The sequence below is a fragment of the Ambystoma mexicanum genome, chromosome 5p (genome assembly GCF_040938575.1).
Source record: "Ambystoma mexicanum isolate Mex_15411 chromosome 5p, UKY_AmexF1_1, whole genome shotgun sequence".
NCBI lineage: Eukaryota > Metazoa > Chordata > Amphibia > Caudata > Ambystomatidae > Ambystoma > Ambystoma mexicanum.
In genome coordinates this window covers 741,710,458-741,728,901 of record NC_090930.1, presented here as the reverse complement: position 1 = coordinate 741,728,901, position 18,444 = coordinate 741,710,458, and the positions used below count along the sequence as shown (strand labels likewise).

General features: G+C 45.0%; 3 non-coding genes across 3 annotated transcripts; 1 reads left to right on the top strand and 2 right to left on the bottom strand.

Moving 5' to 3' along the window:
* The first annotated feature begins 1,186 nt into the window (after positions 1 to 1,186).
* Positions 1,187 to 1,258, top strand: TRNAQ-CUG (transfer RNA glutamine (anticodon CUG)). The gene has a single exon. It is a non-coding gene; the product is annotated as a tRNA-Gln (tRNA).
* A 900-nt stretch (positions 1,259 to 2,158) lies between these two features.
* TRNAQ-UUG (transfer RNA glutamine (anticodon UUG)) lies at positions 2,159 to 2,230 on the bottom strand. Its single transcript has one exon. It is a non-coding gene; the product is annotated as a tRNA-Gln (tRNA).
* Positions 2,231 to 3,393: 1,163 nt separating this feature from the next.
* Positions 3,394 to 3,465, bottom strand: TRNAQ-UUG (transfer RNA glutamine (anticodon UUG)). Its single transcript has one exon. It is a non-coding gene; the product is annotated as a tRNA-Gln (tRNA).
* Between the last annotated feature and the right edge of the window lie 14,979 nt (positions 3,466 to 18,444).

The following is an 18,444-nucleotide window of genomic DNA, read 5'->3' as shown; positions in this document are numbered from 1 at the left end:
CTGTCCAGCGCTTTGCTCCCAGAGGAGATAAGGTTGAAAAACCACCCTATGTTAAAAGTGTCCATAATCCATGCCAGCTGCCCTGTCTATAGAACCTGGCTGTTCGTGGCCATTCAGGGCATGAGTGGAAGGGTTTAACCTGCCTGGGTTCTTGGGCATGGTTTCATCATGCCTCAGTTTACAATGGCACTCTGCCACTTTGTCAGGCTTTAAAGAAGCCTGACTCCTGCAGAGCAAAAGATCTGATTATTTCCTTACATGTTTTGTATGTAAGAATGCGGATGGTGCTCTGAGCCTCCTATGGTGGTTATTAAGCATGGTATACATACCATAGCATGTAACTGTGCCTACAAATGGAACATTTTGTTCATTTATTAGGGAGTTGTGAAAATGGCAAAATCAAATTGCCATTACTGACACAGACCAGCTGCCGCTGTCCGGACATTTCGTCGAAAGACATTTCGTCGAAAGACATTTGGTCGACGTAATTTGGTCGAAAGCCAAATGGTCGATTTTTTAATTTATTTATATATATATTTTTTAGGTTGTAGTTTAGGGAAAAAAAGGGGTTTTTAGAAAAAAAGGGGGTTGGGGGGACCCCCCCAAACCCCCCCCCCAAAAAAAAATTTGAAAATAAAAAACAAAGCAATTCGACCATTTGGTTTTCAACCAAATGGTTTCGACCAATTGTCCTGTCGACAAATTTTTTTCGACGAAATGTCTGGCAACCCAGCTGCCGACTGTTGCTATTGACAGGAGTTCCAGGTGTATAAACTGAGGAGATCACCAGTTCAATTACCTGTGAACGCATTTTGAAGCTCATTCACAACCAGTTCATGCCCGTTCTCTCCATTTTGGCTTTCTGGCTGGCCGAGGGGCCCTTCAGTAATGTTCTTTGCTAACCATTACACCATGGGCCCCTTGCTGGTGCAACCTGACAGAGTTGTAACAGAAATGAGAATCGAGATCTCATGCATCATTTTAACAAACTCATATTCCTAGCCCACGGATATTATGCAAATGTGGAACTGTTTAGTTGGTTGTTGCGCAATAGCAAACTCTTTGCTTTACAGCTCATTTGGATAGGATTCTTCCTCTGGAGGCATAAGATAAAAGAATATTGCATACATTCTCTAAAAGGCTCTTTTTTTGCTGCAATGACGTTCATCATGTCACTAAGTATGTAGGTTCCATGGTGTAATGGTTAGCACTCTGGACTCTGAATCCAGCGATCCGAGTTCAAATCTCGGTGGGACCTTGGGAATTACTGTGTTTGTTTTCCTCCCAGTGTCTTGTTTTAATAGCAATGACGCTGCTGTGTCGCCCACTTTCATAGCATTATTCCCTGGGTGCATTTGAAAAAAGAAAGATTTTCCATGGATGACGCTCTTTAGCCACAATGAAACCCACCACTTTCTGTGGTGTGAAAGACTCATGGTGTAATGGCAGCACCCTGGAGGTTGAATCCAATAATTTGCATTCAAATCTCTGTAAGAGTTTACCATCAGTCGAACCTTTCCCTTATCGTTTATTGTGGATGTCTTCTTTGAAGAAAGGTATGATCCAACTAAAGTAAGTACATTCACGAATGGGCCCTTGGTCGGTACAAACAGCATTTATACACCTCAGGCCTTTTGTGAATTAAGAAAAGTGTGTTCTTCGTTCTATTTTTCATCTCAAACTGATACCTTCATTTTACAAACATGTAAAGACTGTTAAGACGCTTGATTAATATCATTGATTCTGAATGTGGTCGCTTTTCATAGGATTAACCCTTTAACAATTTTGAAAGAGAATGGCGATACAATAGAGCTGCTTTTCCCAAAATGGTATTATTAATGTTGTTGCTGCATCTTCAAGTAAAAAGAGAATCCATTGGGTCACAGATTGAGCATGTTTCTTAACATTGAGTTAAGTTTGAAAATTTCAAATCTTTTATGTATGTTTCCGATGCAGATCTGCCCATCGACTCAGAATGACCTCACTGTTCATACATTTAAAAAAAATGCATAAAGGCACAAAAGTGGATTTTTATGAAAAGTTATGCCAGAGAGTGAGAGCGAAAATGAATACCCTACACCATTAACCTTATGAATATTACTATCTTTGGCCTATAATTTAAGACAACAAGGAGACAAAGTGTGTTAGAGCAAGAGAGAGGTTCCACCGAGACTTGAACTCGGATCGCTGGATTCAAAGTCCAAAGTGCTAACCATTACACCATGGAACCCTTGTTGAGCAGAGCTTCATAAGGGCAATGAGAATATAGGGCACAGTCAAGATTTTTACTGACCTATAGTAACCGTTTACTGATATTATATCGAAGCAGCACTGTTGCTGTTGGATGCTGTGCAATCGCAAAGTATTGGCTTCATGTCTCATTTGGATCAAATTCTTCCTCTGGAGTCTAATGATATAGGAATATTACATATTTTCTCTGATGTGCTCTGTTTTTCCAGAATGAAGTGCATCATGCTACTGAATATGTGGGTTCCATGGTGTAATGGGACCTTGGGGCTGCTTCTCTTTTAGAGTTGCCTTTCATTTGCAGATAGATATAACAGCAATAGCTTTGCTTTACAGCCCACTTTGATGGCAGTCTTCTTTGACCAAAGAATATTAATAGTTTCTGGGGATAACTCTCTTTTGCCACAAAGAAACTGCCCACTCTCATATCTCCAAAGCTCCAAGGTATAATGGCTATTAAACTGGCTTTTGATCTCAGCGATTTGCATTGAAAGCCCAGGAGGCCCCTAAAATCAGTTGAATTGTTTCCTGATAATTTAGAGTTTATTTCTTCTTTCGAGAAAGGTGTGATCCAAATAAAGTAAGTACATTTAAACAAGGGCACTTGATCAGTAAATGCACTACTTTCTAGAACTCATAACTCTTGTAAGTTATAAAAAGTTTGCTCTCCATACAGTTTGTCAACTCAAAGAATTACATTTTTTACACATTTAATAAGACCATCAAATTGCTTGAAACATAGGAATGATTGTGAAAGTGAATATGATTCACCAAAATAATTGTATAACATTTTTTAATGTTAATAAAATAGGGCTTTTTCCAATCTTTTCACATCAATGTTGTTTCTGCATGTTCCAGTGAGCAGAGAATCTACTGCACATAGTGTGGACATTTTTCTTTTCATAGAGTTAAGGTTGGACATTATTCATCTGTGGAAAATGTTTCTGAGAGATATCTGGGTGCCCACTCTGATTGACCTTAGGGATTGTACATTAACGATATGTAGTTGCATCACTGTATTGGTATCAGGCACCAAAGTGCATTTAAATGTAATGTCGTGCAGAGAGAGTCGACTGAACTTCTGAATATTAACTCTGTTGAATTGTAATTTGAGAAATTAGAAAATGGAGTGTAAGAGCAAGATAACGGTCCCACCGAGACTTGAACTCGGATCGTTGGATTCAAAGTCCAAAGTGCTAACCATTACACCATGGAACCCTTGCAAGATGCACCTGAGAGCGTTGAATCAGAAATGGCAATATAGAGCACATTTACAATTTTTACAGATTCATAGTCCCAATTGACTGATATCATACAAACACAGCGATGTTGTCGATTGACGTTGTGCTATAGCAATCTCTGTGCTTTATAGAGCATGTAGATCAAATTCTTCCTCTTGAGGCATATGATTAAGCAATATTAAATATTGTTTCTGACTGCCTCTGTTTTGGCATAATGAAGTTCAGCATTTGCGGAAGTATTTAGGTTCCATGGTCTTGTCGGGGGGGATTCTGCCGGGGTCGGCCGGGCCGTCCGCAGACCTCCGGGCAGGGAGGCCCCAACTCCTCCCGTGTATATCTCGGATCGAGACAGAGTATGAGGCACACACAAGGAGCAAGGCAACTTCTGTCGTTTATTATGCAAACGGCAGGGATGGGTCAAGGAGCGCACGCGTTCGTCCTGACACACACACAATAGTGGGGCTCGCAGGCCCTTTTTACTACATTATGACGCGCTACTTGCGTCATTCCAAAAAGTTACCAAAAGAACCTATCGCCACTCTTGATTGGTTGCTCGAGTGGTGGGGTTAGTATAGTACGCATATAGAGAATGATATTAGTGGTTAAGATGTAGTCAGGTGGTATATCTGGGTTGTCCCTACAATTAGATACATAAGAATTGTTACATGAAGACCCCTGAGGATTGGCTAACGTTACTGACGTCTGAGATAAGAACCTCATGTTCTGATTGGTGCATCCGTGAGCTCCCCAGCCTGGGACCACCGTTGTTCCCAGCACACGGTGCACCTGTGGTTGCAACAGTGTTTCAATATGGGTACGTGCAGGCAATGTGAGGATTTATTCATAGGTGGGAGACTGACCGTTCCCACTGTAGCAGGTGTCCATTGAGCCTTTCAAGTGTGTCGGCCTGCGTCTCGTAGCGAGGTACCCAGACGCCTTTTCTCTCCTGGGTTTTGGCATCTCGTCAGGTTCGGCTTGGTCACGTGGGGAGGGACCGTGTTTGAGGCATAATTCTGCACAATTAATATTGTTTTTCCACTGTATGTCTGGTTTAATTTGCAGATATGATTTTAACATTGGTACGTGGAGTGCGAGGTTGCAACATCGTGCCTTTGAAGATTTGTTTCTTGACTGTGGGTTTGCAACATTACGACCTTGGCTAGTTGCTCCACTGGGTTCTTTCTGCAGGCTCAGCAACCTGACTTTTGCTTTGTTAATGTCCACGGGAACTCTTGCTTGAGGCCTACTTGGGCCTGGTGCACGAGTAATCCATTTAGTGCATGGATGCTTTAGGTTATAGTGGCATACAGTTTCATGGCCAGTATCGTGTTTCCATTATATCTCTCATGATGGTAACGGGTTTCAAGAGAAGCGTGAGCAAGCGTTATAAATGAGCTCATGGTGCGTCTTGCGTTTCTGCATTCTGAAAGCCTATGTAAAAATAATAAAGATGCACGTCCGTGAATAAGCCTGTCGCCTACGTCAGAGCACTGAGTATGTTCTTCGTGTAGATTGGTGTGGAAATGTTCAGCGTGTATAATAGTTCAGCGGTGCTTCCCGTTATCTAGGTCGTCATGGCATCTCTAACGATGTGTAGATTTCAGTCTAGTTGGTCCGTGCCGCAGGTGTCGGCATGGCCAGTGCGGGCTGTTGGGCAGGCAGATGGACACATCCGTATGTTTCTGTACCAGGGTATTTGGTCATCTGGTAAATGGGCAAACTCTTCTCGTGGCGGGTGTCTGGGCCGCGACCCTCTAGGCCAAGCGCGAGAGGTGAAGGACGGGAGTCTGGTTTTCCATTCTCCCACTTCAGTCCCCCCTCTGGTCGACTTGTCGACCACAAACATATCCTTCTCGTTATCTCCTCTTACTCTCCATATCTTGGTTATCCCTCCGAGATGTCCATAATGGTTTACGTGATCTTCAAATGACCAATACATGTATTCGCATGTTCCTCCAGGAGTACAGTACACCCATCTTCCTATGTAGCTCCTAGGGTTCCTTGGGTTCTCGATCTTCACTGATGGTGGGTCTAGATGATTGGCGATGATTTGGGTGCGCAACTTCTCCCTTTCGTGTATTATCACACCTGTGTGCTGGCCGTCATCCGCTGGCATCAAGGGGTGCATTCCCACCATTTCCAGCAACTCATCAGTTGAGCGCGCCTTCCGGGCTTTCCAAAATCTAATTATTATCAGTGCAGCTCCAGCCAAAATAGCACATCCCACTATTATTTTCAGTCCATCTGACAGCCAAGATGGCATCCATGACCATAATAGTGAAAACCAGCTTTTATCCTTGTTTACGCCGTTACTTTCGTCCATCATTTTGGAGTGCATCTGGGCCAATTGTGAAACTGCTTCTGTTAGTGTACCATTGTCGGCATCGTTGGCAGGTATGAACGTGCAGCATGATTGTCCTATCTTTGCACAAACTCCTCCTTCCATTGCTGTGAGAAGGTCCAATACATATCTGTTCTGTAGTGCTACCATCCTTACAGCTCGCAGCTCCTCTTTAATTGCGTTAAACCCATTTACTGTCGAATTTATGGTCATCATTAGTTCCCATCTGGTTATTTGCAGCCATTTTGCGTTTGCGTATGCCTGCAGTCCCGGATGTATTATTGAGGAGAAGAACATTGCTGCTCTGCTGAATAGTCTGTGTTCTGGCGGTATTGAGGTTAGTTCCGTTTCCGACCTTCCCCACAGATAATTTCCTGTTAATGGCTCTCCTTGTCTTTTTCTCCTGTTTAGGACAGTATCATTGCTGTTGGTCCTGTTTTCTTGCTCCTTCTGGAGTGGTGCAGATCTCTTTCTTCTCCTGTCTCCTTCATCCATTTTCGGAAATTTCGCCACATCGACATGCTTCTTAGGTACCACTAGTGATGGTACATTGACGTGTACCATTGTGCACACACCACTCCACAGGGGAGGCAGTGTATGATATGCCTTTTCTCCGCAGGCCCAATAATGGTCCATTATTACTGCTGTTCCCGCTCCCCCCTCAGGTAACTCCATCACACTTGCACAATTGGTGTTATATCCCACGTCCACCTCTCCTTTATGCTGGTAACATACTTTGGGCGCAGTCAATGGTAATATAGTTATCGGGTCTTCATCTTCTTCTACCCACGTGAGCATTGGTACATACTTGATCCATGTCGTCCAACATCGATGATTGTGTGTCTCGATGGTTGAGATAGTTTCTTTTGTTACCATGTTGCTGCCAACCACTCCTATCTCCCAGCTGGTACCCAGGAACACCTTTCCTGTTATCGTCAGTAATGGCCTCTCCCAGCATCCTTGTTTACCCGGAACTTCCGTGGCGTACCAATCACATGGTAGATACTGCAGTGTTACCTTCTTTGTTTCTCCTTTTTCAGGGCCACTTGTTATGTATCTGAATGCTTCAGCATGTAAACTGGTCTTGTGATAACTCAGATAGGTCTTGAGGAAGTTGTTTTCATATGGGTATGAGTCTCGTGTTTTCCATGTCATGTGCACTACTGTTCCTTGGAATCTTCCTTTCGTTTGGAACAGGGCCAAATATATTATGCACTGTGCTGTTTTTTCATCTATTTCTGTGGCAACAAATGTTCGTGAAGCGCTCATGGCGTATGGTATTAATGAGCAAACGTAACAGCTATCCTCAGTTGTCTGCTTACCAATGCGGGTCATGTGCTGGTACCATATGTTGTTTGTGACGTGTGCTGAATCTTGTACATAATTATCAATACCTTTATTGTCTGAGTATGTGCTGCGTTTAACTTTATTTCGCTTTTGTTCATTGTTACTGTTACCACCTGACGTAACACCTGTTGCAGCAGGGAGGTGGGGTACATTAGGTTTGGGTGCAGCAAAAAAACTCATAGCATAGCTGTACTGCCATACAGAGGCAGCCAAAACTCCGGTGATCATAAAAATCCCTATTATTTTTATTACATATGCTAACCTCACCGACATTTTTGCTCTTACCTTGCTGCAGTCCTGGCAGCGTATTCTTGCGACGTTAAAGTTGCCCGCCTAAAAATTCTCAAAAAGTGCTTGTTATTAAATGTTAGTTTTGTTTCATTAAGCTCTCCCTATCAAATAGTCATTCAGTGCCCAGGTGAAGAGTTGCTCCCACGCTACTCTAAGTGATCGGTCTCTCAAGACCGGCAAGTATGGGCGGAGGTGGGGCATGTAATTTTCTATGGCCAGGAGGAAGGCCGTGTAGTATACACGTACCCTTTTCTTTTTTAAGTATGTTGGCCTTTTTATTTCGTATACAAATTGGTGTGACAATTCTTCTGGGTAACTATCGTCTGGCAGCACCATCTACGCCTGCACACTGAATTTGTTAGATAACTTTTCTTAACAATACAATATTACGCAGCTCCTGTATGTGCGAGAGAAAAAGAGAACATTCACGTGTTTACATGTGTATTGGTGCAAGCGAAGTCCTTAGTTTTTATTACAATTGTATTTAGTAGTCAATGGGGGGGGGTTTGCTCAGATGGCGGGAGCAGTTTTACTCTTTGAACGTGTGACCATGGGGTGGGCAGTGTGGGGATCACCCCCTTCTTCGTCCGTTATTCTCTCCGAGGGAACAATTGGGTCGTTGTCTGTGGTTGTGTTTTCTTCCGCTGCCGGGGATGTTGTTGGCGTTTTTCCAATGGACCTGTCGTTGGCGCTGGGGCGGGTCTGCAGTTTGTAGATTTTTACATCATGCAGGTGGTTCCACGCACGCTTATCCTTTAGTTTTACTGCTCTTGTTGATACGTCCTCTACTAAATGGGGGCCAGTGAACCTCTGCTGGTTCCACTTTCTATTAAAATTTCGAAGTAGTACGTGGTCACCTTTGGCAAGTTGGCACAAGTTCTCCTTTCCCAATTCTGTATTTTCGTCTATTTCTTGGTTGCTGGTGGACCCGCCCCGTGTGCGCTCGAGCTGTTGAGACACAAACACAACGCTAGTAATCAAAGAAGACACATATTGATACATTTCATCACCTAACACATTCGCAGAACTTTCTTGGTCGGTGAATGCCCTTGACGTTGGTGTTAGGGGAAGGCGCATTTGGCGTCCAGTAACCACCTCGTGTGGGGTGAGGTGGTGGTCGGACCCTGGCCTGTTTCTAAGTTCGAACAGTGCTAACGGAAGGCAATACAACCAACTTTTCTTTGTTGTTTGCTGTATTTTAGCAATTGCCTCCTTCAATAGGCCATTCAGGCGTTCACATACACCATTGGCCTGTGGGTGGTACGCACATGCAAATTTGTGTTTAATGTTCAGTAGGGATGTGATATGCTGGAACATTTCATTTGCGAAATGGGGTCCGTTGTCTGATCTTAACACCTCGCACACTCCCCACCTGGGGAATACCTCCCTTACTATAAATTTGGCTGCTCTAAACGCATCAGGGTGTGAACAGGGCCCTGCTTCGATCCACCTAGAAAATGGGCATACTACTACTATCATGTATCTATTGCCTTGACAAATGTTGATCATATCAACATAGTCAATGTGGAGGTGCCGAAAAGGTCCTTCTGGTCGGGGTATGGTACCTCTTATCACCTTTAAAGTATGACCGGCCGTGAACTGTTGACACGTAAGGCAATTGCTGATAAAATTTGACACATGGGATGTTAGCTCGGGACAGAACCAATCTTCTCTAATTCGTGCTGCTATTATTTCTTTGCCTGTATGGGCAGGGTGATGTAATTGGTTCAAGGCGGTATTTAACAATGCCAATGGTATTACAACTTTCCCAGTGCCACCCTGGCGCCATAGTGCGTCGGTTGGTGACATTGTGCATCCTCTTTTCACCCATACTTCTTTTTCGGCCATTGGTGCAGCCGCTTGTAACTCCATAATCTGGGTGGCTGGGAGATGGGTGTACCCTTCTTTTATTAACATCTCCCTCGCTATTCCCCTCCCTCTCCCTCTCTGTGAGTCTGTGGGGTTCCATATCTCACCAAAATATGCAGCATATTTTGCATGTGCGTCTGCTGCTGCATTTCCTTTTGATATATAGTCTTCTCCATTGGTGTGTGCTGTGCATTTTACTAGGGCTAGTTCTTGGGGATCGTTTATTACTTCAATTAGTTCAGCCAACAAGAGGGCATGTTGTACTGGAGTGCCGTCAGCTCTCCTAAACCCTCTTCTTCTCCACTTTGATAGCCCTGAGTGGACAGTGGATGTAACATATGCACTGTCGGAATATATAGTAACTTTTTTATCAAAACTTTCCTTTAGTGCCAATATGAGTGCAACCAGTTCCGCCGCTTGAGCAGAGTAATGCTGTGGTAATTGTACACACTTAATAGCCACACACACTGGCGCTTCCATCATTTGTACTACTGCTGCCCCAGTCCTCCTTATCCCGTCTCCTTGATCAATAGTTGATGACCCATCAATAAACAAAAGCTCACCTCCCTCTAGTGCGTTTTCTTCAACTTTCCTAGTACATGAGTACATCTCAGTTACTTGGGTGCAGTCGTGGGCGTAATCTCCCTCTTCAATTACTTCTGCTAGGAACCTTGCAGGGTTAACCGTGCTACATCTAACAATTGCCAGTTCAGCTTTGGACAAAATAATCTCATAACCTGTTGCCCTCTGTGTCGTCAGTGTGGACTTAGGTTTATTCAATATCGCAAATAGTGCATGTTCTACAAATAGTGTAGTTGGACACCCCATAGTTATTGATGATGCTTTTTCTACTGCAAATGCAGCTGCAGCAAGGCCTTGTTCGCAAGAGAATTGTCCTAACATTATTGGATCTAAGTGACCGCTGTAAAATGCTACTGGTTTATAGCCCATGCTAGTCTTTTGGGCCAATACTGCTTTCATTACTGCTGAGTCGCAATGTGAAAATATAAAAAATCGTCGCTCATAGTCTGGGGATGCTAGTACTGGAGCAGTTGATATTGCTTCTTTTAATTCATCAAATGCCTCCTTCATTTCCATAGTCCATCCCAACTTTTTCTCCCCTTTATTTGCTTCCTTCAAACCCTCAAGCAGGGGTCCTATGTAAGAGCTGTAATCAAATACCCATGCTCTACAGTAGTTGCACAGTCCCAGAAATTGCTGCAGTTCTCTTACAGTCTGTGGCACGGGAGTGCCTGATATTGCCTGTGCTCTTTGTGGTGCAATCCTTCTTCCATATTGTGATATCAGTTGGCCAATGTAAAGTACCTGTTCCTGACAGTATTGTATCTTTTCCATGTCTACCTTGTACCCCTTTTCAGCCAATATCGTCAACATTTTTAATGAGTCCTCTCTACATTTATCTTCATTTGTACTGCAAATTATTATGTCATCCACATACTGTAACACTGTGCTTTCCAACTCAACGTTACCCAAATCCATCTGTATTACCCTATTGAAAATTGAAGGTGATTCACAATATCCCTGTGGTAATCTGGTATGTTTCCACTTCCTATTTCGGTAAGTGAAGCTTGTCAAGTCTTGTGAGTCTGGGTGTAATGGTATTGAGAAAAAAGCATTTTTAAGGTCAATCACTGTAAACCGTGATGCTTCTGCTGGAATGCCACACAAAATTGTGGCCGGGTTTGCTGTTACTGGATACTCTGCTTCTACTATGTTGTTCAACGGTCTGAGGTCCTGTATGAACCGCCAAGACCCTCCTTTAGCCTTGCGCACCGGGTACACAGCTGTGTTGCATGGGGATTCTGAGGGGACCAATATGCCATTGTTTATAAGGGCTGTTATGGTTTCGTATATGCCCTCATCTGCCTCTCTTGACAATGGGTATTGTTTCACTCTTGGTAGTATGGCACCCTTTTTTAATTTTATCCTTACACCCCCTATGCTTTTAATGCATCCTACATCATAAGGGCTAATAGTCCATAATGATTTTGGCACCTTTGACATATCTTCTTTAAAAAATGGGACTGGTGTGCCAGCGGGTGCCTCAAGTGCCATTGCAATTTTCTGTGCCACTTGTTTGTGAGCCACTGTTAGCCACATTTCTACACTCATCATGAACACCATTTCATTTTCCTCCTTTTCTTCTGAAAACAACTCTTCATCTGACACCTGGGTCAGCCTACATCCTTCTGCTAGTGCTATCACCGCCCTCCATGCTCTCCCTTCTTTATCTTGGGCGTGCACAGCAACATAATCAGCTGTTGCAATAATGCTCTCAATGTCCACTGCAAGGACCTTCCCTTCCAGTTCATTAGCTGGTGTTTCTGGTCGGAATAGATAGGCTGCTGGTCTCCTCCATATTTTCCCTCCTATCCCTGGCATCCATGCAAATGCCATGTCTGTTCCGTACTGGAATAGCTCGCCGTCTACCGGCTCCGCCCTGATCGCTATCTGTCCACAGTATGCTTGCAAAATCTGTCGTGCTGCAAGCATGTTAATCCCTGGAGTAGAGCAAATTATGCCATCCTCTGTAAAGGAGATCGTCATATTTAATCTGTTCATTATGTCCCTCCCCAGTATGTTTACTGGTGAGGCACTATAATACAAAAGTGGTACTGACAGATCGTAATCTCCAATAGATAGCGGAACGTTATCAGTAAATGGAACCAACCCTTTAGCCCCAGAAAACCCTTGTGTGTTCATGGCTTCGCCTGACATCTTAAACTTACCTTCCCTTATGCAAGACCGGGTTGCCCCGGTGTCAACAAGGAATGATAATTTTTTGTCACCTATCGTTACCTCTATGCGTGGCTCCTCCGCACTATTAGGTGTTACTGACAGGATGGGACACACCAAGGCCGTCTGTGGGCTGTCCTATTGGGGGTACAATGACTGGCCATTCCCTGTGTAAGGGTTGTGCCCCAACACCGTCACCCCACCCAATTGCGTTCGTTCAGGTTGTGGTGGTGGTTGTATTAACGCTGCACCAGTTACTTGTGGCAGGTATTGTTTTATTTGTTGTTGTGGTAGGGAATAGTGTTGGTCACTCCCTTGTGGTGACATCTGCTGTGGTTGTATGCCCTGCTGTTCTTGTGATGTCCTATGTTGTGCTTGTTCGTTCCATGCTGGTGTTCCTGGCCTGACCCTGCATGTACGTGACATGTGTCCTAATAGTCCGCAGCTCCAACACACGGGTGGTTCCCTGTTTTGCCATGGGAAGTTCCCTGTGTTGTCCTGGTATACTGGTTGCCCTGTCTGGTAGTTATTTCTGAGTCCCCCAGCCTGTTGTTGGGTATTATATCCGTATCCTCTTCCCCTCATAAACCCTCCTCTCCCTCTATTATAATTATAATACCCAGCTCCTTGCATTGGGTACCCTCCTCCCACGTTCTGTGCGTGTGATTGCAGAGGCAGCACTTGCTCTATTACCTCTTGTGGGGGCGCTATTTGAGCTGGATTTTGTGCAGCCACTACTTGCGTTGGGCTTTGGGCCATTGGTGTTGGCGCAGTTATTAGTGCCCCTTCCATGGTATATTTAGTAAGTTTTTTCTGTACTAATTTGGCCTCTTCTGTTTTCCTGTCCTCTTCCTTTTGTTTCATTTTTCCTTGCCATGTTCTACAGTGATGTACTATAGTCAGTTGTATTTCCGGCCATGGTTTTGCTTCCATCCCCACTACTTTCTTTAATTGTCTCTGAACTCCTTCTGGGAGCCCTTGTACTAGTATATGATAAAATATGGCTGGTGTTTTGTCCCATTGTTCTCTAGTTTCCATGCGCCACTTCTCTTGAATATCCTGGATATAATCAACAGGATCCTCGTTCTCACCCATCTTACGGGAAGTAATGGCTCCTATGTCTGATGTGTCTGGGTACTGCACTCTTAGTGCCTGCCATAGCGCATGTCTGCAGTTTGCAAATGGTGCCCCATCATGCGATGTGTTTGTTATTGTTACCCCATGGAATCCCGCTCTTTTCCAAATGTCATCCGCTCTATCCCCTAATATTGATATTAATAGGCCCTTAACATCTCCCACTGCTAGTTTCTGTCCTGCGGTGTGTTTTTCCATTTCATATATCCATTTACCCGCACCTCCACTTAATGATGGGAGCCTACATTTTATGTTTTCCTTATCCGTATGTTTCCAAGGTACATATTGTGGTCTAACCCCTCCTCTCTCCAGCAGTGGCATTACATTCTGTCTTGTGTCATCCTTTATGCTCCATGATGTTAACTCTTCACACCCCTCCTCTTCCCCCATTCCTTTTACTACTTCAAATCCTTCCTTACTACCTCTTCTCCTACCTCCCTCTTCTTCCTTTCCCCTTTTTTCATCCTTTCCTGTGTTCAATATTGTCACGTCTGTTTGCCTGTCTTGCCTGCGACTAGGGAGGTCCCTAAGCCGACATGCATAAGGTGTAACTTCGTCCATGAAGGGTGCGAGCTTTATTCTGTGCAGAGAGCGTGCAGTTGTTGAACATGTGGGGTGTGGCGTTAGAGAGCGTGATGGTGATGTGGGTGGCGTGTGTTGGTTGGTGAGCGTCGGTGGCGTGTGTTCGTTAGTTTGTGTTTCTCCCATTCTTTTCACTTCCTCCTTACTTCTCTCCAGCTCCTCCCATCTTCTACTCACCCATGGCGAATCTATGTTTGTTCTAGTGAGGTATAGCTTATCTAAGCTTTCCCTTTCACTCTTCCTTCCATCCTCACTACAAAAATCATTCATAAATTGCGCCCCCCACTCTGCCTTTTTTCCTTTTATTGTTACAGTTTTTAAGTCTATTAGGTCTCCCTCTTCCTTTCCGTTGTTACCACCTGTTCCCCTTAGTGCTGACGTTGTTGCTACCTCTCTATTTTTATATACTTCTCCCCATCTTTCACTCTCCCTCTTACTCTCCTCTCTCTCCCCTTCACTCCTCTCCTCCATCTCCCTACTATTTTCCTCTCTTTTCCTTTTTAATTCCTCCATTACTTCGTTGCTCATCTCTTCCAATATCCTTTCATCCTCTCTCCTCCTTTCCCATTTCACCCTTTCTCTTTCTACTATACTCTCTATTACCTTCCCCTCTTCATATTTTTTAGCTGTCTCTGATATTATCCTCCTCCTCCATATTTCCATTTCTTTTTCATTTTCTTCTTCTTCCTTCTTCTTCTCCCTCATCACTACTCTTGATACCCTTTCTGCTGCTGCTTTTACCCTTACAGCTTCCCTCTTTCTCTCCTCACTTTGCTCCCTTAATTTTTCCAATTCGTCCTTACCTTCTTTCCTTTTCCTCACTCTCTCTCTTTCCTCCCCCTCAAGTTGTTTTATCAGTTCATTCTGCTCATCCCTTAGTTTAGCTAATCTTTCCTCCAAAATCTCTTCCTTCTGCCGTAGCAGCTCCTCTCCCCTCATTTCACTCTCTCTTTCACTATCCTCGTTTGTTCTCTTTACCGCCTCCCTTTCCTCTCCAGTTAGTGATCCTCGTAATTTCAACAATATCTGTGCAGCTACCCACTCATCGTTTCCTATCTCTACAGTCTGCTCTTCTCTCCTCCCGTCCCCCATTGGTATCTTTCCATGAGCCACATATGGTGGAGGGCTGTATGCCGGGTTTGAGTATCCTTCAGCCGCCCTTAACTGTCCTTTTATTTCTCCTAATTCTCTTAAAGGGTACAACCCTCCCCCCTCTGTTTTCACTCCCGGTGTTAAGGGTATCTCATTGCTCGGTTCCTGTTTTATGTCAGCTAATTTATCAACCTTTCCTCCACCCAGTTTTTCATTCCCCATATTCTTTGTTCCTTCACTCTCCTTTTCCCCATCCGTTCCTTCTTTCTTAATCTCCTTTTCTTCCGGTGTTTCCCCCATAGTGAACATTCCATTTGGTCCTGGTCTAGACCCCTGGAACATCCTCCATAAGTTAAACACCTCCACATGGTTTGCCAACTTCTTCCCCTTGTATGTATTGTGCAGATGGTTTAATAGTGAATGTTGGGCATATGGGTCAAAGCTACCATTAGGCGGCCATGGTGTCAACATTTTGTTGTCCGTCCCCTGGGTCCACTCTATGCTGTACTTAATTAACTTCTCCCTATGTGGTGGCAGTGTGGTGCATATATGTTGTAGTGGGGTAGTGAGGGTATTCCCCCACCCTCCCAACCCTCTCCCGTATGACATACTAGCGCACCCTTTCTTACCCTTCCCCTTGCTACCAGTTTGCAACATACAACCTTTTATTGCTTACCTTGCCCCGCAAGTGTGGGGACTTACGACAATCCTTTGACAAATTATGCAATGATAATAATCACAAAAAAAAAAAATTATAAAACAAATATATTTATGATGTTATATTATATTCCTTCCCCTACGGCCCCCTGCGGCCGAAGCGCACGCAGCCCCCTGCAGCTGCGTACCCCTTACGACGATCTTACACAGTCGTCCTTTTTCCCCGTTCTCCTCCCACCTTTACACTTGCCGTGGCCGGCGTTCTCCGTGCGCAGCCACGCCCCCTTCCCCTTCTCTTCTTTGATCCACTCGTTTATCGTTTATCTCCGTGTCCGCTCCTTTATCATGTTTCTCTTCCCCACCAATGTCAAACCCAAAGCTTCTTGTGTTCACGATATCTTACTAAATCCCTACTGGTGACGTCACCTATTTCTTCGAACTACTGGTATATTCGTGTTATGTTCTTTAAATTCAAAATACACTTGCAATCTACCCCGCTAACCCTACAGCTGTCTTCCTGTCTCTCCTGGAACAAGGTAATCTCATCAATACTATAACCGGACTGCGCACGCTGCGTCGCCTCGCGTGTGATACGCCCCTCAACAGGAGGGCTTAACCAGCCAATTATCTTCCGTTTTGGGCAACTACGTAACTAGCCACCGCCCACAGGGAAACGTCATCTACCTATCGAGTTTCTTGCTCGAACAATAGGGAACCTCATCTACCTATCGAGTTTCTTGCTCGAACAATAGGGAACCTCATCTACTCATTGAATGATAAATGTCAACTCGTAGGAAACCACACACACCCACCCTCACACGTAGTCGCGATTTAGGCCAATCAGTGTCTTTCGAGCGGCTGCACGTGATGTTTTCGTGCCCCGCCCCCCTCTTTCGCGTAACGTTAGCTTTTTGTTGCGAGCGTCTGCACGTGTTGTTCTCGTGCCCTGCCCCCCTCTTTCGCGTAACGTTAGCCGCCTTCTCTCGCACTCAATTCACTACCATTCATTCCATTATCATCACTCAATTAAACCTTCACCCCACCTTTTTACAATACCTCCCTCCTCCCTTATTTACTTCCGCCCCCTCCCTCACAATTTCGCATTGCTTGTTGTGCGTGTCATGCTCACCAAGTTCCCTCGATGCAGGGCCGCTCGACTGCGTGCACCCCTCCAAGCGGCTCGCCACCTCCCCTCGTCTGGACCACGTCTGGACACTCGCCGACCGCGGGCGGGATACTTCTCAACCGGCTCCCGAGGGCCAATATCCGGATTGCGCTGTCCGGTCCTCTCGCAGCTCCGCGATGGTCCTGTAGTCCTCAGAAGGGGGCAACGGCAGAGGGGGCCGCGCCGCCGGGCCTCCCCGCAACGGGAGTGCCTGGAAAAATAAAAAATAAAAGTCGATCTTAAACAGATCTCAGCAGTGCCTCCAACTTGTCGGGGGGGATTCTGCCGGGGTCGGCCGGGCCGTCCGCAGACCTCCGGGCAGGGAGGCCCCAACTCCTCCCGTGTATATCTCGGATCGAGACAGAGTATGAGGCACACACAAGGAGCAAGGCAACTTCTGTCGTTTATTATGCAAACGGCAGGGATGGGTCAAGGAGCGCACGCGTTCGTCCTGACACACACACAATAGTGGGGCTCGCAGGCCCTTTTTACTACATTATGACGCGCTACTTGCGTCATTCCAAAAAGTTACCAAAAGAACCTATCGCCACTCTTGATTGGTTGCTCGAGTGGTGGGGTTAGTATAGTACGCATATAGAGAATGATATTAGTGGTTAAGATGTAGTCAGGTGGTATATATGGGTTGTCCCTACAATTAGATACATAAGAATTGTTACATGAAGACCCCTGAGGATTGGCTAACGTTACTGACGTCTGAGATAAGAACCTCATGTTCTGATTGGTGCATCCGTGAGCTCCCCAGCCTGGGACCACCGTTGTTCCCAGCACACGGTGCACCTGTGGTTGCAACAGTGTTTCAATATGGGTACGTGCAGGCAATGTGAGGATTTATTCATAGGTGGGAGACTGACCGTTCCCACTGTAGCAGGTGTCCATTGAGCCTTTCAAGTGTGTCGGCCTGCGTCTCGTAGCGAGGTACCCAGACGCCTTTTCTCTCCTGGGTTTTGGCATCTCGTCAGGTTCGGCTTGGTCACGTGGGGAGGGACCGTGTTTGAGGCATAATTCTGCACAATTAATATTGTTTTTCCACTGTATGTCTGGTTTAATTTGCAGATATGATTTTAACATTGGTACGTGGAGTGCGAGGTTGCAACATCGTGCCTTTGAAGATTTGTTTCTTGACTGTGGGTTTGCAACATTACGACCTTGGCTAGTTGCTCCACTGGGTTCTTTCTGCAGGCTCAGCAACCTGACTTTTGCTTTGTTAATGTCCACGGGAACTCTTGCTTGAGGCCTACTTGGGCCTGGTGCACGAGTAATCCATTTAGTGCATGGATGCTTTAGGTTATAGTGGCATACAGTTTCATGGCCAGTATCGTGTTTCCATTATATCTCTCATGATGGTAACGGGTTTCAAGAGAAGCGTGAGCAAGCGTTATAAATGAGCTCATGGTGCGTCTTGCGTTTCTGCATTCTGAAAGCCTATGTAAAAATAATAAAGATGCACGTCCGTGAATAAGCCTGTCGCCTACGTCAGAGCACTGAGTATGTTCTTCGTGTAGATTGGTGTGGAAATGTTCAGCGTGTATAATAGTTCAGCGGTGCTTCCCGTTATCTAGGTCGTCATGGCATCTCTAACGATGTGTAGATTTCAGTCTAGTTGGTCCGTGCCGCAGGTGTCGGCATGGCCAGTGCGGGCTGTTGGGCAGGCAGATGGACACATCCGTATGTTTCTGTACCAGGGTATTTGGTCATCTGGT